The following is a 17,200-nucleotide window of genomic DNA, read 5'->3' as shown; positions in this document are numbered from 1 at the left end:
GACACACTCGACCACGCACACCCACACATTTCTGAGTAGAGGTCTAATCAGACCGCTGATTCAAACCGGGATATTAACGTCCCTGTGATGTTTTCGCCTTCAATCTGAAGGTGCAGAGGCGTAATGGGTGGTGAAAGAATCAGCTGTATCAGGAGCGCAGCGCTGTGTGTGTGTGTGTGTGTGTGTGTGTGTGTGTATGTGAAGCTCCCGCTGTGCCGTGCTTCTGCAACACCAAACACCTGTAAATGTGAATTCACAGACTGGGACTCCAACACTGTGTCGTCCCTGAATCGATACGACTGAACAAAGACATGATATGAGCTTAAGTTACGACACTTTTGCAGAAACACAGTCTTAAAAGGCCTGCTATGGTTTCAATCACCCGCACCTGTGTGGGTGCACAGCGGCTCACGGCTGCTAACGTAGCTCTAAAACTCTTCAGTTGCGAAGGGGCTGATTCAGACTTCGAGACATTGCACGGGAAACAAAAACAAAAAAAAAAGCCTGAGAAACGTTTTCAGCGATGCCTCTGTGTTTCGCTGTCCTTGTAGAAGAGACTGAGGGAATTTTTTATTAAAGCAGGTTCTGGGGGTGTTTTTTTATTAACATACCTCGCCTGAGCTTTGGCGCGCAAAATGTTGAGAGGCGATGTCAAGGTTGTCTTCTCTTCAAGCGCATTGGATTTAAGATATGAGCCCCAACATTTTGAAGTTAAAAGAAACCTCATTGTACTTCTTCTTCTCCTCTCTGCAGGTCATTCATTGGTTTCATTGAAATTCTCAATGAACCCCCCCCCCCCGCCCAGGGTTAGGCTTAGAGTGTAATACTCTGGGGAGGGGGGGGGGGGGGGGGGGGTGACATGACATCTCTGTCGCACCTTCCGTCTGCCACACAAGTTCAATAATTGATTACTAAAGCTGCTTTGCTTCCCAAATTGAACTGTCTTCTTCTTTAACCTTTGAATAGTGCTCGGTCATGACGCAGGAACACAAGTCATCACCATCAACCTCGGAGTAAATCCATCGTACTGTACGGTCTTAGTAGACATCCAGTGCGTGTGTGTGTGTGTGTGTGTGTGTGTGTGTGTGTGTGTATGAAGTATAACACTGATCTGTCTCTGACTGTTTTACAGCTATGCTCCCATAATCCCCATCCTAATCCACTGCCTGTATGTGTATCCATGTGTGTGTGTGTGTGTGTTTGAGCTGCAGTAGTTGTCTTTCATGTCTGTCTGTGTGTGTGTGTGTGTGTGTGTGTGTGTGTGTGTGTGTGTGTGTGTGTGAGTGAGCGAGGCCTGGTATTTAAGCTTCAGGCTTTCACAGGGGCCTCTCTTTCCCACGCCTTCCTCTCTCTATATGTAATACCATAGATAGCCCTCCAGTCATCCGCTCCTCTCCATCCGAGCACTCAACACAATGGCCTGGACGGAATCACTCCGCACTCAGCTGTCAATATCTCCATTAGCCCTTTCAGTCGACGGGGAGTAAACACGGTGGAAATTGAATGTTATGGGTAATAACAGTTTTCTAAATAAGCTGATGAAATGGGCTAGCAGTGATGATAGCGGAGAAAGGGTTGAGAGCGGTTTGAGATGGAGAGACGTGGTGATTATTTAGACGCCAGAGCGCATCAGATCAAAGGTAGTGAGTCTTAAATATACAGATTCTCTCCTGATCAGCTCCCTATCACAATGTGAGGGTGTTTTATTTATCACTTTGAATGTAGCTCTACGGAAAGTTTAGTCAGGAAGACTATACTGGAATATTCTGCAAGGTGGTTTTAATGGTATTTTCATACTGGATCACGTCGCTCCTCCGGGCGTGCTCATTCATTTCCTTGTAATCATCAGCTGTTCACGTCACCTGCTCACATCTCTCCAATAGCACTGCTCCACTTGGCTTTCTCTTCCACTAGTTCATTCATGCCATCATCACCTTCTTCTTCCCATCGGCCTCAGATCACAGCATCAGCCATCATCCAGTCAACCCCAGTCTTCCCAGTTTGGTCAGCCTCTTCATCCCTTCTGTCAGATGATATATTCAGCTGTTTTGGTCAACCCCATTCTTCAGTTAGATCAGCTTGTTCATCCCATATGACACCATCATCTGATGCCTCCACAGCCAGTGTCTGGACCCCACAGTGGGGGGGGGGGGGGGGGGGGGGCTAGATCTAGCTGCCGCTCAGGGCTGGCAACTTCAATCAATATTATCATCCTGTTGAGTTCAAGCGCTTAAAAAATGATCTGACATTCAATAATTCAATATCCATCCATCCATTATCTATACCGCTTTTTCCTATTCAGGGTCGCAGTAGGGCTTGAGTCAATCCCAGCTCCCTTTGGGGCGTGAGGCGGGGTACACCCTGGACTGTGAACCACAGAGCTGACATAAAGAGACACACACACACTCACATTAACTCCTACGGGCATTTTTTAGAGTCACCAATGAACCTAATGAGCATGTCTTTGGACTGTCCGACAGGGACTCGAACCAGGAACCTTCCTGCTGTGATGCAACAGTGCTTAATTTAATATCACATATGTAAAATACATTTGATTCATTTACTTGTGTTTCCTGATTGAAGTATGTCTGACTAGCTGTAAGTCTGGAGGCAGCTCAATACTTTGACTTGATAATGGTGATGTCACAGCTGGTTTAACTTGCATGGTGGTGCGTCTCTACATGAAGAAGTGTATTACAATGTTGGATTCAGGGCCTTTTAAGAAACCATGGAAAATATCAGGGTTCACAAGAGGGTGAACAAATTATATTCACCCCCAATTTTGTTTTTTGAGCATCATCATTTTTTCTCTTTTCAATTCTTTAGGCCTTTCAGAATAAATTCTAATAAAGGCGATAAACAAATGGAAACTTTGCAACATCCATGTATTGAGGTGATCTATTACAGTCTGTTTGATTCAAGATGTTCTCAGATCAGTTGTGTTCTTGTACTTGAGAGTCCAAAGCAGAGAGGAGCAGGTGGAGACGGGACGTGTAATCGGTGTCAACAGTCAGACCTCAACCAGGAACATCAAAATTTCATGGTCAGCAGCTTAGACCTCCAGGCTACCACGGTGCCCCGTTGAGACCGCCCTCAGATGTGGTCATGCTTCAAGAGCATTTTCACCGTAACAATGGAGGGGGGCAAGGAGAGACAGCTTTAAGTGTAAGGAAGGAAGGAAGGAAGGAAGAGAGAAGGAAATAAAGAAAGAAGGAAGGAAGGAAGACAGAAGAAAGGAAGGAAGGAAAGAAGGAATTAAAGAAGGAAGGAGGGGAGGAAAGAAGGAAAGAAGGAAGACAGAAGAAAGGAAGGAAGGAAAGAAGGAAGGAAGGAAGGAAGACAGAAGAAAAGAAGGAAGGAAAGAAGGAAGGAACGAAGACAGAAGAAAGGAAGGAAGGAAAGGGAAATAAAGAAGGAAGGAAGGGAGGAAAGAAGGAAAGAAGGAAGACAGAAGGAAAGAAAGAAGGAAATAAAGAAGGAAGGAAGAAAAAAGAAAGAAAGAAGGGAGACAGAAGGAAAGAAAGAAGGAAGGAAGGAAGGAAGAAAAGACAGAAGACAGAAGGAAGGAAGAAGTGAAGGAAGGAAGGAATGAAGGAAGGAAGGAAGAGAGAAGGAAGGAAAGAAAGAAGGAAATAAAGAAGGAAGGAAGGGAGGAAAGAAGGAAGACAGAAGGAAAGAAGAAAGAAAGAAAGAAAGAAGGAAGGAAGGAAGGAAGGAAGGAAGAAAAGACAGAAGACAGAAGGAAGTAAGAAATGAAGGAAGGAATAATAATAATAATAATAAATTAACTTAAAGGAAGAAAGGAAGGAAGATAGAAGGAAAGAAAGAAGGAAGAAAGGAAAGAAAGACAGAAAATAATAGAGTTTAAAAAGGCTTCAGTCTTTTTTCATTGATGATAAAATTGTTTCTTTCTGGGGCTTTTTGTGCAGGTCGGATTCAAACCCGGGCCGCCCACTTGGAGGACTACAGCCTCCGTACATGGGGCGCACACCCTAACCACTATAGGCCACCCCCATGCCCCCCGAGGACTCAGTCTTTTATTGGTGTATAATCTTGCACTGCTTGTTTTTCAGTGTTTTTTTATGACATTCAGTATCTTGTATAGTTCTGTGTCTTATTGTTGATCTGGGTTTGTTCTGTTTGTTGTTGACTTTTATGTGTTTTAAAAGTTCAGCCAGGGACAGGTTTACTTTCTTTACTTGTCCCTGTACCAATAAACATTTAATGAGTGAATAATTAAATAAAAAGAGAGAGAGAGAGAGAGAGAGAGAGAGAGAGAGAGAGAGAGAGAGAGAGAGAGATCATGTACAGGCATGTCCTCAGTATTTAAGAACAGTGCTCGATGATGAATAGAGAGAGGAGTAAGAGGTTGATGAGCAGGACCCTCAGCAATGATAATCCCATTAGCACTGTACTGCATGTTAAGCTCTCCACTAATGACTGATGTGTGTGTGTGTCTCTGCGTGTGTGTGTGTGCATATGTGTTACACGTGTAAGCCTGAGCAGTTGTGTGTGTCCTGTTCGGACCATCCTAATTATCAGATGTGACTCATGTGAGGGTAATTAAAGCATCTGAGACAGTGGGAACAAGGCTATGAATGACCCAGAAATCTACAGGCTAATGAAGCGATAACACACACACACACACACACACACACACACACACTCTTCCTGCCGCACACAGAGGGACGGGGAGCGGTAGAAAAGAAACAGAGAGTGAGATGGACTGAAAGGGGAACAGTGTTTCCCTCAGCCTGCGTTAGAGCGAAGTGGAGAGATCTGGGAGGAGCTGTCAGGAGACGCTCCGTCAGGCTCAGCTCCTCTGCCTCGTATGAACTAATCTGGCTGCTCTCTGTTCTCCGTCATATCTGGCCACCGCCGCCGCGGTCCGCTTCCACGGGGCGCGGATTAGTCTCGTCTGAATTCTCAATTGAAGAATCATCTAGGTGTAATCCCTGTGTGAAGCCGGGGCCCTGTGCGCTGCATGCAACATTATATCTCTCGTCATGACTGTTGCATAAAAACACACAAAACAAAAAAACGGGCAGATTCAGGAGACAAGCGTGAGGATTGTTTGTCTGTGTGTGTGAGAGCAGCGAAAGCCTCGGGGGAGGAGGGGGGGGGGATTTAAATTGTTACTTAAAATGAGATCGGTTCACTTAAGGTGGCCCCCCTGGGGAACGCATCAGCTAAGTCACAACGCCTGACAGGATGTTTTTCACCTCAGTGATTAAAATATTAAAACTTTAATGCACCCTGTCGCATGTTTTTTTTAATACTCCTGCTTCCTACTCTTACATATTTGCATTAACATTTAACATTTGCATTCTCGATTTGATACTTTTTTTTTTTTTTTAGTTCCTGTTCTACTTAACGCTCGTCTCCTCGGAAGACATGCATAACAAACATGAGGCCAATCAACATGTGCGCACACAGACACACACACACACACAGGAGAAATCAAGGTTTCATCAGGCTTTAAGAGACTCAGGATATTGTTCTGGAAATTTGACTGCAATAAGCACAACAACATCGAGCCAACAGTTGTCTTTCTGATAGTCCAATCCAGGCGTTAGCAAAACCGACCTCCGCTCCCTCCAGCATGAGACGGCTCAGAGCAGAGGACATGTCAGTGCATTATCCTGACCTACATGTAGCTACACTTTGTTTCCTTTTAGGACAGAGGCAACAACAAAAGATCAATCACATAGTGTTCATCCCAATGTGCAGTACAATGTGATATGAGAGGTGATGTCACTATGATGTCATGATGATGAGGATGACAATGTGGGAGAGTTCCCATTACAATACCAAAAACTATCAGATGCATCCCAAAAAATGTCAAAAACTTAAAAAATGTAGTGAAGGTGTTCGTTATTATTGGACATTTTAAACTTTTTTTTTTAACTCTCATGACTACGAGGAAATAATGCTGATAATGAACTTTATTAACGAAGTCACAATCCCCACCATGTCGGTTGTTTGCGTTCACACATGCAGGCCATCTGTATAATCAGTATTTTTGATTTGCATTGCTGAAAACACTACAAACTACAAATATGTAAACTCCACATTAAAACTCACAGGAATGTGTTTTCATAATGGATCACCTGCTGTTCCATTTACATTTTTTTTTACTTCAATTTTGGAGGCTAAATGCTGCTCATGTACGGATTATCAGAGTTTAATTTTCTGTTTTATTCATACCGTCCCCCAACTTTTTGTGTGAAGTGTATTTTCACATTAAAGTCGTTTCCACGGTGATAATTCAATCAGCAGATATTCAGAGTTCAGATAATTGTAACAGAATCAGAGGATTGAGCAGTTTTTGTCGTAAAAAAATCAAAGGAGTTATCATCCTTTATAACACACAGTTTGACTGAGAGTCACGTCCGAGTTCTCTCTCTTTTTTATATCGGCTTAGGGACGGCGATGTTGGACTTGTCTTGAGGGTCTTGACTGTGTAGAGAATGGAAAGGGCAACCCCTCGCCTGGAGTCAAGTTAAACAATTTTTATGCCTCAAACTGTGCATTATGCCAGCGCCCATAACTGGAGGATTTTGGCTTCATCTTTGCACAACAGGTTGAGGCGTGTTGTCCATCGTTATATACAGTCTATGGTTTTTGTCCTTCAAGCTGTCAAAGGCGTCCTCAGAACACTGTCAAAAAACGATCAGAAACCACAACCTTGAGCCCTGCTGCTGGAGCTGCGTGGTGCTTTAAAACGTTAAGTGCTTCACAGTCTCTCTGCTCACAACAGCAGAGGGCAATTCTCCTGCTCGTACCAGTTTGCACAACAGCTCCATTGACGCAGCAATTTAAGTGATAAGTGATACCGAGAGCGACCCACACTCATGGTGTTAGTCTGCGAGGCAGAGGAGGTTACCCTCAGCCCACGCCGCAGCCATCATCCCTGTCTCTTGTCGCTCCTACGCAGACTGGACGGGTTTGCTGTCTGAGTGTGTGTGTATGCATGTTTGACTGACTGTGCGTGCGAGTGCGTTATCTTGATCAAATTCCCAATTACACAGATGAGTGTCTCTTCAATTCGACGCTCTTTGTGGAAAGACACAAACAAACAGACATAAACGTCTCACAAACACACCCACACGTGTGCATGAAAACAGAAACACACAAACACACACACACACACACACACACACACACACACACAGGCCGGAGGCGCCGAGCACTTCATTTCCTATTCCACCCCCTCTGTTCATGCTCAGCACCCTCATATTCCACTCTGGCCTCCCCAACACTCAACACAGTCACTATGGAAACCTCACACGGTGACGCCGGCAGCCAGAGGGCTTATCATGTCGTTACAACATCTGTCAGAGAGCAGAGACACACACACACACCCTCAAAACAACTGCATGCACACACACACACACACACACACACCCTCAAAACAACTGCACACACACACACACACACACACACACACACACACACACACACACACACACAGCCAGCAGCAAGCGGCACTGGGACCCAGGTGTCCATGAATCCTCTCCAGCACACACGTCGTCTCTTCTGCAAAGGCACGCATGGTGAAATAAAAGTCAAAAGAGAAGTTCCTTACCTTTGCTCATGGTTCATCCTGGAACATGAAGTTTGGAAAGTGGGAGCTGAAATAAAAGAAGAAAAAAAAAGAGGCCTTCTCATGTGAGTTTGAAACGTCTGTTCATGTTGATCTATGAACACAAAAGGCTTAATATTGATCGGGTTTTTCCACACTTTCTTTCTTGGCTATAGGAGGAATCATTTGCTTGTCTTGGATGAGACAGGGAGATAAATGGAGAGAGGCCTACGAGGGGACGTGCTGGTAAAATGGGGCCAATCCTAGTCTTGCTACAGAAACATGCCTGCTGGGTATGTTGCTCTGCTGCCACCTGTAGGCCGGAGCTGGTGCTGCACAGAGTCTGAGGACACTGACCTCTACCAGAAATCTGACTTATTACGATGGGAATCAGCTGGGTTTAAAGAGAGTTATTGCTCGCACTTCACAGACCTGCAGAGCTTCACATGCAGTCTGATCCCAAAAAAAAAAAAAAAAAATCAATCCCCTCTGTAACATCTCACTTCCTTCACTGTACACCACATGCGACTCCCAGTGAAGCAGTCTGCGCGCTCGCTTCCTTCAGTATACTCCGCGCATCATCTGACGCTACTTTCAAAGTAGTTTGATGGAAATCTATTTTTGTTTTTGGCAAGTTCGCTGAGGCTTACTTCCAAATATTGAGTCACACACTAACTCAAAGTCTAACTCCAGCCGGTCTGAGAGAAAAAGAGAAAGTGCCTCTCAGAGCAACACACACACACACACACACACACACACACACACACACACACACACACACACACACACACACGGCCTACGTGCAGCCTCTGCATCTCTTAACAAACCAAAGAGGAGTGAGCGAATGCTTTATATTTAGAACGGTGACGCGATGCGAACTTGAGCGCTAACATGAGAGGAAAGCTCAGCGATGCGTTGGAGAGCTGCATATTCAATAATGTATCAAGAGGCAGCGTTTTTTAAAAAACAGCTGGGGATCGCCGCTCTCTCCCTCTCGTCCTGTCTGCCCGTCTGTCTCTTTGCATGTCTCTCCCCCCCCCCCATCTGTCCACTGATTCGCCCGCTCCTGCGGGGGGGGGGGGGGGGGGGGGGGGGGGGGGGGGTAGCCGATGTTTGGTTAAACTTTCATCCTGTCGTTCATCCTGTCGGCTGTGTCTCCACTCGCTCTCCGTCTGTCCCCGAGGACGCGCCTTTCTCTCCTTGTGCTGCCTCCTCTCTCTCTCTCTCTTCCTCAGAAGGAACATCCATCCCTTTTTTTTCTTTGTCTCTTTTAAACTCCTCTCTCTTGTGTTTTTTTTTCTTTCTCAGCAGACATGGAAGGGCCTTTCAGCCACATAAATCATACACAAATCTGACCCAGATTAGATCACAAAGGGGGGGGGGGGGGGGGGGGGGCAGGTGGAGCAGGAGGTCCATGCGGGGGTGCATGTGTTAGTTTGAAGGTCATCGTACCTGTTTCAGAACACAGGTCCACTGTTCTGCTTCATCCTTGAGGAATCGAAAGAGTAAGAAATCTCCCCAGAATTCTCCTGCAAAAGAGAGAGAAAAGGAAAGGATACAGAGAGGAGGGAAGGGAAGAGGAAGAGGAGAGATAGGAAAAGGGATTAGGACGGAGCATTAGCCTTTCAGAGCTCTGCTGCTTTTTTAAAGCCATGGTCTTTCTTTTAACTTGGGCGCCTTGTGTTTGTGTCTCTGTGTTTCTGTATTCACACAGCAGCTTCCCAGATCAAATACCCTGACATACAAACAAAGTTAATGTGCAGTAAATGTTAAGGTCACACGGAGATCCCACCCCCCCCACCCCGGTTCAGATCCCCCCCTATACTGGGGGCTTTTAAGGCTTTTTGAAGCTACTTTTCCGAGCCATGCAGGCTGTGAGGGGGGATGAGGGCCTGAGAAAACCAGAGTGGGAAACAGCATACACACCTCGGTAAAAGATAAGCACACACACACACACACTGACGGATAAAAGGGGTCACACAAGGACACGTGTGAATACTAGCAAAAGAGGCGTTTGAACTGGTAGGAAGAAAAAAAAAGGGAGACTGTATGCATGCATATAAACACACAAATCCAGATGTTATCGTCATTTTTTCCTGCGGAGAGACCCTGTGCTGTTATCCTGAATTCTTATGCCATTTAAGGGAGTGCATCCGAGCGCAGAGAGAGAGAGCGGAAGCAAAATAAGAGAAATCACTCCGCCGGTGGAGTGACATCAGGATGGGGTCTCAGGGGACGAGGGGCGGATGAAGTTATTTTGGGTTCTGAAACGCGTCCTGTGTTGAACTTTGATGCCTGAAACAAATGACACTCGGCGGGAAATGTGAATCAGCTACTCCACATTTTCCTTTTTGTACCTTTTTGTTAGTACGTATTTTCATGGACTCATTCATCTTGATAATTTTGTGGACATATCTTTAAATCGTGTCAACCATCTCACAGTAATTCTACTTTTGGGTGTCTGAAGCTGTAACCTTATATGGGTGAAGCACCTAAGTAGTAGCAGATCTATATATGGATAGGAGCCAACTATATGTTGTCAGCAACTGTTTGCTAGACAGAGAGTCTACATCTGATACGTATACAAATCAGTGTCATGTCATCTTTATTGTTTTATAGTGATGTACCCAAATGGAAAGGAATTTGTGGGCTGTACCTTCTAGCAGAATATAAGCCACACTGTGTGATGAAGACTTGGCCATTGGGCCATTTTGCCACTTTGCCACTTTGCCCATGATTGTCAATGATTGTAAGATCTTGGTCAGCATGGGTCAGCGATGGTCCGCACTTTGTCAGCCATGTCAGTTTCTGTGTTGTCTGACCATGGCTGAATAAATCTAAGATGATCCACAGTCTGTTTCACGATTTCATAATTGTCCATCTACTACAGAAATAACCCCCACCTAACACTTTTCAATCTAAATAAAATAATAACTATAATAATACTTTATTTGTAGAGCACTTTCCTATACAAGTAACAAAGTGCTTTACAACAGAAAATAAAAGCAGAGAGACAATTAAAGCAGGCAGAGCTTGTTTAGGCAGAGCGTAAACAAGCAGAGAACAAAATCTAATAAAATTAAAATAAGAGCAATTACCAAAATCACAGAGTAAAAGAAAAGAATACACAATATGAGCTGTTACAACACGTTCCTTTTTTTTCTCTTATTCCTCTTTTATATCTGTACTGAGTTCTTTAAAGGCACAGTATTATCAGACTAGAGAGTACAGCATGTGTATAATTAAGGTGATTCTGTCATCTGGAGCAAGCTGTCATGACAACGCTTCTCCACCAGTCTGTGCTGTTACACCACTGCTGCTGTTTGTGCTGCTGACCGACTTACTAAAATAAGGGCAGAGACGATGATGGCAGCATACATTAACTGCCTGATCTGATGATGTAAAGATGTAAAGATGGATTGAAACACAAAACAAAAACTAAGACACCCCCCCCCTCCCCCCTCTTGAATTCCTTCTTGACCTGTAAACACCTGATGATGTGTCCAGCTCAGAATGGCTACAACTCACATGTCTTTTTTGAGAATCTGTGTCTCCACCTCGCGCTCTCTCAGACACGTGAGACATTTTAAAGTCTCCTATAGCTTGCACACATGTGGGCGCCGTGGCCAACGTGTATGTGCACTAGTGTGTGAAAAACTAGTTCACACCACATTGTCGGCGGATGACACATCTATCTCTCCCCCTGGATTCCTTCCCCAACCTGCGATTGTGTTTCTTCTTCCTGTAACAATCCGACGGCGGCTGCTGAAAATCAGTTGGGCGGAGGGTTATTATAAGCATCGGTTACCCCTCTGTTGCGGGGAAGCGTTTTTTTTTCTCCATCATGTTGTTTTCCTGTTGGTTTGTTTCACCGCTCCCCCTGGTTGAGAAAACCACCTTGTTAGTGAGAATGTGCTTCACCTATGCTGGCCCAGCAGTAGTAATTAAAGCCTCGGCAGCCTCGCGCGGAGGAAGGGGAGGGAGTTTGGAAACTAGACCCATTTTGGAAAAGCTCAAGCAATTTTCGATTTTACAGGGTTTTGCTCAATAAGCTAGATATGCTTATCCTGTTTCATTGGACGCGGTATTACTGTGGTTTCGCCCTGATTTTTCTGCGCGTGATAAAAGTGGCACCCATGGTGCAAAGTCTGCTTGAGAACCCCTTTTAGCTGCTCTGAATCTCTGCGAGGACTCCCATGGGAGAGCTTCAGAGCAGCCCTTTGATTCTCTTTTATGTTGATCGCTGAAGCAACGATCCAGCGTCAGAATGTAGATATTACATTTTAAAAAGGTGGATTCATCTCTTCTTGTTGCCGTGTCTGGACATCACCTTAAAGGTTTTCTATTAGTGGGGGAAATGAGTCACCAGTATGTAGGACTTCACTCCATGAGCCTCTTCACTCCATTAAGCGAACACTGACCTGCACAGCGACGGCCCAGATTATTTTTTGATGTCTAACCCTAAACCAGCGCGGCTCAGTGGAACCCACTTTTCACTTTGGTTTTGGCTTCACTCAGCATGTGTGAAAACCCCCCTCGTCTTTGTTTTTTTTTTTTTCTTCAGTCAGCCGGACTCATCATCAATGCAAGTGGGTAAGCAGGGCATCAGAGCCGGGCATCAGAGGAGGCCATCTCATAAGCCCTACTTTGAATGAAGTCACTGACATGCTTCCCTACAAATGCAAATCTCCAGAGCCCTGTATAGACACAAGCTGCGACTGTCCCTCATCACAGCACAGGAAATGAAATGTGAAATGTTCAAGATCATATGCTCGTCAGTCAGCTGTGTGATTTCTTTTCTTCTAGAGAAATTCTGTCTCAGCAGCTACATCTACTTTGTGAAACTTGTTTACTCTTTCGAGAAGTGTATGCGAGGCAAGCGCTGAAGTTTTGATCCAGAATTTTAAGGAGGTTATTGCAGGTCAAGTTGGCAACAGGGACCCTCAGAGCGACATGACACAGTTCTGGGTAAACAACTTGAACTTGTTTACAGCTTGTGCATGTGTGTGTGTGTCTATGAGTGTGTCTGATGTTTAAGAAATAGACTTCTTATCTGCCTCCGCAAGGATGATGAAGCATTTTGAGTGGCTACATGATGAAAAAACGCCGGCATATCTTGACTGAGTGTTCAAAAGTGACCTACTGCTCTGGAACCTCTGGAGACTGGAAAGTACCTGCAGACGAACGAGGATTATCACAATAGTCACCGTGCATGAGACACAGAGAGATAACAGGAAGACAGAAGAGGGGGTACAGAATGCAGGATAAAAATCCAAATCGTTTTTTGATCCTTAACTAAATAAAGCGATTGCCCGTCTTAATACCTTGTGTAGCATAAGTGTCGCTGTATCCTGAAGTTTGAGACGAGACGGATTACAATGCTCCAGTGTGTTGCACGTCTTGGTTTAACACACCAAATGGCACCCAATTCATTGGTATGAGTTTTTTTTTTTTTTTTTTACATCTCAGGCCTCTATGGAGATCCTGCTTAAGTCTGCTTAAGGATCTCCATAGAGGCCCTATGGAGATCCTTAAGCAGACGTTTATCCATTGTTCATATCTGAAGGAGAACATTGAGAGGCGTATTCTCCATTATTCACTCAGGCTAACAGCAGGGAGGCGAGGACTCAATTATCGCTCCTCTGTTCTTGCAAATGCTATTCTGAGTACACAAGTGCTTTCACACGGGCAATCATGGTACAATGTGGTGAACTACGAGTGCTCTGAACGAGTGACCTGGAAGGTGAAAGAGTTTGGAAAGTTTGAGACTTATTTGCTTTCTATGGAAGAGCCGTCTGGGATACAAGGAGAGGGGGTCATCCAAATAGCATGAATACACAGTAAAAGTGTACAAATCAAAGTGTGCAAACAAGCAAACAAGCCAGTTATTTATGGTGTGTGATAATGAAAATGCTCTGCTCAATTGGCATCCATTAAAAAAAGAAAAGAAAGAAGGGTTGCTTTTAACCAGTAAGTGCACATAAAACGTATAAAAACAGAGATTGTATAAAACATGGACGCAGTCTCAGTGACGTCACCCGTTGGGTTCTGAAGAGGCATTATGAAGTCAAATGATGCCAGTCGCCATATTGGAAATTCTATCTCCACCTAACTTTTTGATCAATCCAGAAACAGCCTAGAAGTTAAGGCGGGTCTTGAACCCCTCTGGCAAACAGCTACAATGCGACCACCTGTCAGTCAAAACAGTCAGGCCCCTAGTAATGAAATTATTTTTTCACAACTTGATAGGACAGTAGAGAGCAGTCAATTGGGGAGAGGGAGTGGGCTAAACATGCAGGAAAGGAGCAACAGGTTGGACGTGAACCCCTGCCCCCCCGCTTGGAAGACTTTAGCCTCAGTACATGGAGCACAAGCTAACCGCTAGGCCATCTGCACCTCTAATTATGAAACTTTCTGAATGACTCTTGGGCTCAAAAGTAAAATAAAGTAATACAATCAAAACAGATGAGTTATTACAGTATGTAGCAATAAAGAAATTGGCTATTGATACCAAGTTTGTTTTTTGAAACAGGCTGTAAGAATGTTTATTTCTGCTGTAGAAATCAGGAATTTGAAAATGGAGATTTCTTGGCCTCAAGTGGACACTCAAGGAACCGCAGTTTTTTTGCTCTTCCCCATTGGCTTTAATTTCTCAAACCAGAGGCTGCCGTTGGGGTCGAAACTCGAGCACTACACAAGTCCATAGAGTACACAGGATATACTACATTGCAGAGGGAAAAGGATCTGAACTGAGACAGAAAAGGTTAACGACGGCAGGCAGAAAATACCAGAGCATTAGCATGGAGACAAAAACAAAGCTTTGCAGACAGTGGATATTTGACTTCTGATAGCAAACAACAAAAAGACTCTCAAACTCTTAATACTTCTAATGCAAGTCTTAATGACTTCCTTAAAAGAGAGTCAAGTCAATATCCCTCTGGGTTTGTTGTTTGGTTCAAGCAGATGGTGGCTGCAAGCAATCTACTACACACCAAATTCTTTTATTTAAATATTATTATCTGGGCTTTTTTGACTTGAAACAGAACAGCTAAAGAGAGACAGGAAACGCAGGGAGGAGAGAGTAGGGGGGAAGACATGCAGCAAAGGGCTGAAGCCAGATTCGAACCCACGTCCGCCGCAACAAGGACTACAGCCCCCGCACAAGGGTGTGTGCAACATAACCGCTAGTATCCGGCGCCCCTACACACCAGATTGTGTGTAATGACAGAGCTAAAACAAGGGCAAAAACATCCCGGCTGTGCAACAGTGTGGCGTCCTTGTGAATGAATCCTATATTTTTTAATGCTGCTTAACACTACAAATGGCGAGAAAAATCACAATGACTGTTCTCCAGAGCGGCAGATGCTATCGTGTGCTATGGGGTGGCCCCTCAGTCATGGATATATATACGGTGACAATTCTGAATTATCATTTGTTAGGTGCAACAAATTACTCAACGGTGTCCTACTTTTAAAGACATATTAGACACTAGTGCGCCCAGGGGCCAGGAGAACGAATGACTGAGGGAGCAATAGACATGAAGGAGAGAGCGCCGACGACACGAGAGGTAACGAGAAAGATGAACGGGTGCTATGTGGTGTAGTAGAGCGAGGGGGATGAGGAGAATTTTAGAGCAAATGAGTGAGAGCAAATGAGATGGAAGAAGGAAGAAGGTGCTTTGAGAGAGGAGAGACTTAAGAGCTCTCGACTGTTCCATCTGCTCACACTGTAAAAAAAAAAAAACATGTTTTTTTACAGGTTTTCATAATTAATTTGAGTATTTTCAGGTTGCTATGTGTCTAAATGACAGAAAAAATCGAAAGTTTAAAAAAGTACCTGACCTCTAGAGAGTGATAATGCTTCCATATAGCGCCCTCTGCTGGTGAAAAATAACTGCTAGTGTAATACAATGAAACTCAAATGAAATGCTATTTAACTGGTGAATAAATCGAGTATTATCGGTGCATGTCTGCCATAAAATTAGGCAATACTGAAAGTCACTGGATATGCTAATATCGGCTGGCTCTAGTCAATACATTTTATTTTACTCAGTTTTCCTGTGGTAACTAGTACATATTTTATAAATACATTCAGGGTAAAGGTCTTTTTCTTGAGATCTTGACATATTTATGTAAGGATAACAACTCTGGTTTCCCAGTTATAATGAGTTGATATATCACAAGTTCACGAGAAACACCTGAAATGAACTCGATTTGAAGGAGATCACAAGACGATCAAGTCAAGATCCTGAGAAAAGAAACTAAAGGTACTTGTTAAGACAGAGGTACAGAGTCAGATCAAATGTACAGATGCATGTCTGATCAGGGTTTCTGTGAAATACGTACAAATACTGTTAATAATACTTTAAAAACGGTGTTACTGCAGGAGATATGTGGTCGTTTTAGACGTTTAATTAAGTCTGACTGGTTGGAAGAACTCTCCTCAGTCACAGGCATGTTGACAAAGTTACTACTTTGAAAGACACAATTACACAGTTCACCTCTCTCCCTGCACAGCTAACATCAGATTTTTTCCTCAGTGCTAACACCCTCATTGTCTCACAGGCAAAAAGACAAGATGTGCTGCTTTTTCTCACTAAAGCCTGCGAAGTTCTGGAGAAGAAACACCTGACATTTATCTCTCTGAGTCAGTCGAGTCGGAGCGTTAATTTAAGCAGAATAAATAGAGGAAGCTGGCAGAGTGTCACCGAGGTGGCAGCGGGGCGAGACCGGCGTGACCTGACGCCTGCTTATTGCTTGCTTTTTGACGAGGTCACAAATGTAAGGGGTGCTATTGGAATCCCTCGGGGTGCAGACTGGGTACGCTGGAGCAGAATGAGAATGGGCCACAGAACGACCGCAATGGGTTTCCTAATGAAGCCTCACGGTCGCTCTGCCAAAGTGACCCATTTTCTCGTTCTCTCTCTTTTTTCTCGCCCCCCCCCCCCTCCCTCTTGCTGATACAGCTGCCCCAAATTCTTCAGCGAGGGAAAAATATGCACAAGTTTAATTAAAATGGCTCAAATTATTGGAATAGATTCTCATATCCCTCCTTTCATGAACCATTAGTCCCCCCGGGGTCACTTGGACTCCGGCGGCTGGGGAGTCTGTCGGGGTCAGTCTTCATTCTCTGGAGAAAATGTCACCGTGGAGACGATAAATTACAATATCACAAATGAACTTTCACTTTAAAGGACAGAGACAAGATTGAATACAAGTTATTTTTGTGAAAGTGTCTTATTTTTTTCCCCCTCTGTAATCCTCCCTGAGTTTTTTTTAAATAAAATCATTCCCTGCCAGCTTTTATGTGAAACTACGAGACAATTAGTTCTGCTGTTCTTTCCCCTTCATAATTCTTTCAGCACAGTTTTGAAGATGTTTCCAAATGCACACCACACTCCGTTTGATTGGATTGTTCTGACACAAAAGGCTCTTGTTTTAGAAATATTTAAAGGATTTTAGAGAGGGTTAATGAAGTAAAAAGTGTGGGACTGCTCCAAACTGCAGACTCTTGCAAAGATAGAAGGGGGATTTTGTTAAATATCTTGCAATTACAAAATTCCCTGGAGCGACTGATTATACAGCACTCAGACACCGACTGTAAGTGTACAAGGCT

At 44.2% G+C, this 17,200-nt stretch overlaps 1 protein-coding gene across 3 annotated transcripts in view; it reads right to left on the bottom strand.

Moving 5' to 3' along the window:
* The window catches only part of ptprdb (protein tyrosine phosphatase receptor type Db), a 193,917-nt gene that overhangs the window by 131,862 nt on the left and 44,855 nt on the right, over nt 1–17,200 (bottom strand). For all 3 annotated transcript variants that reach the window (XM_061061428.1, XM_061061452.1, XM_061061468.1), the window contains exons 4-5: nt 9,038–9,114; nt 7,589–7,634 (exon numbers count right to left, since the gene is read on the bottom strand). The gene's annotated coding sequence lies outside the window, so the exon portion shown is untranslated. The remainder of the gene's footprint in view (nt 1–7,588; nt 7,635–9,037; nt 9,115–17,200) is intronic.

Source organism: Labrus mixtus, chromosome 2 (assembly GCF_963584025.1).
Source record: "Labrus mixtus chromosome 2, fLabMix1.1, whole genome shotgun sequence".
Classification (NCBI taxonomy): domain Eukaryota; kingdom Metazoa; phylum Chordata; class Actinopteri; order Labriformes; family Labridae; genus Labrus; species Labrus mixtus.
The sequence above is the reverse complement of the archived record's forward strand: the minus strand, read 5'-3'. Positions and strand labels throughout refer to the sequence as shown.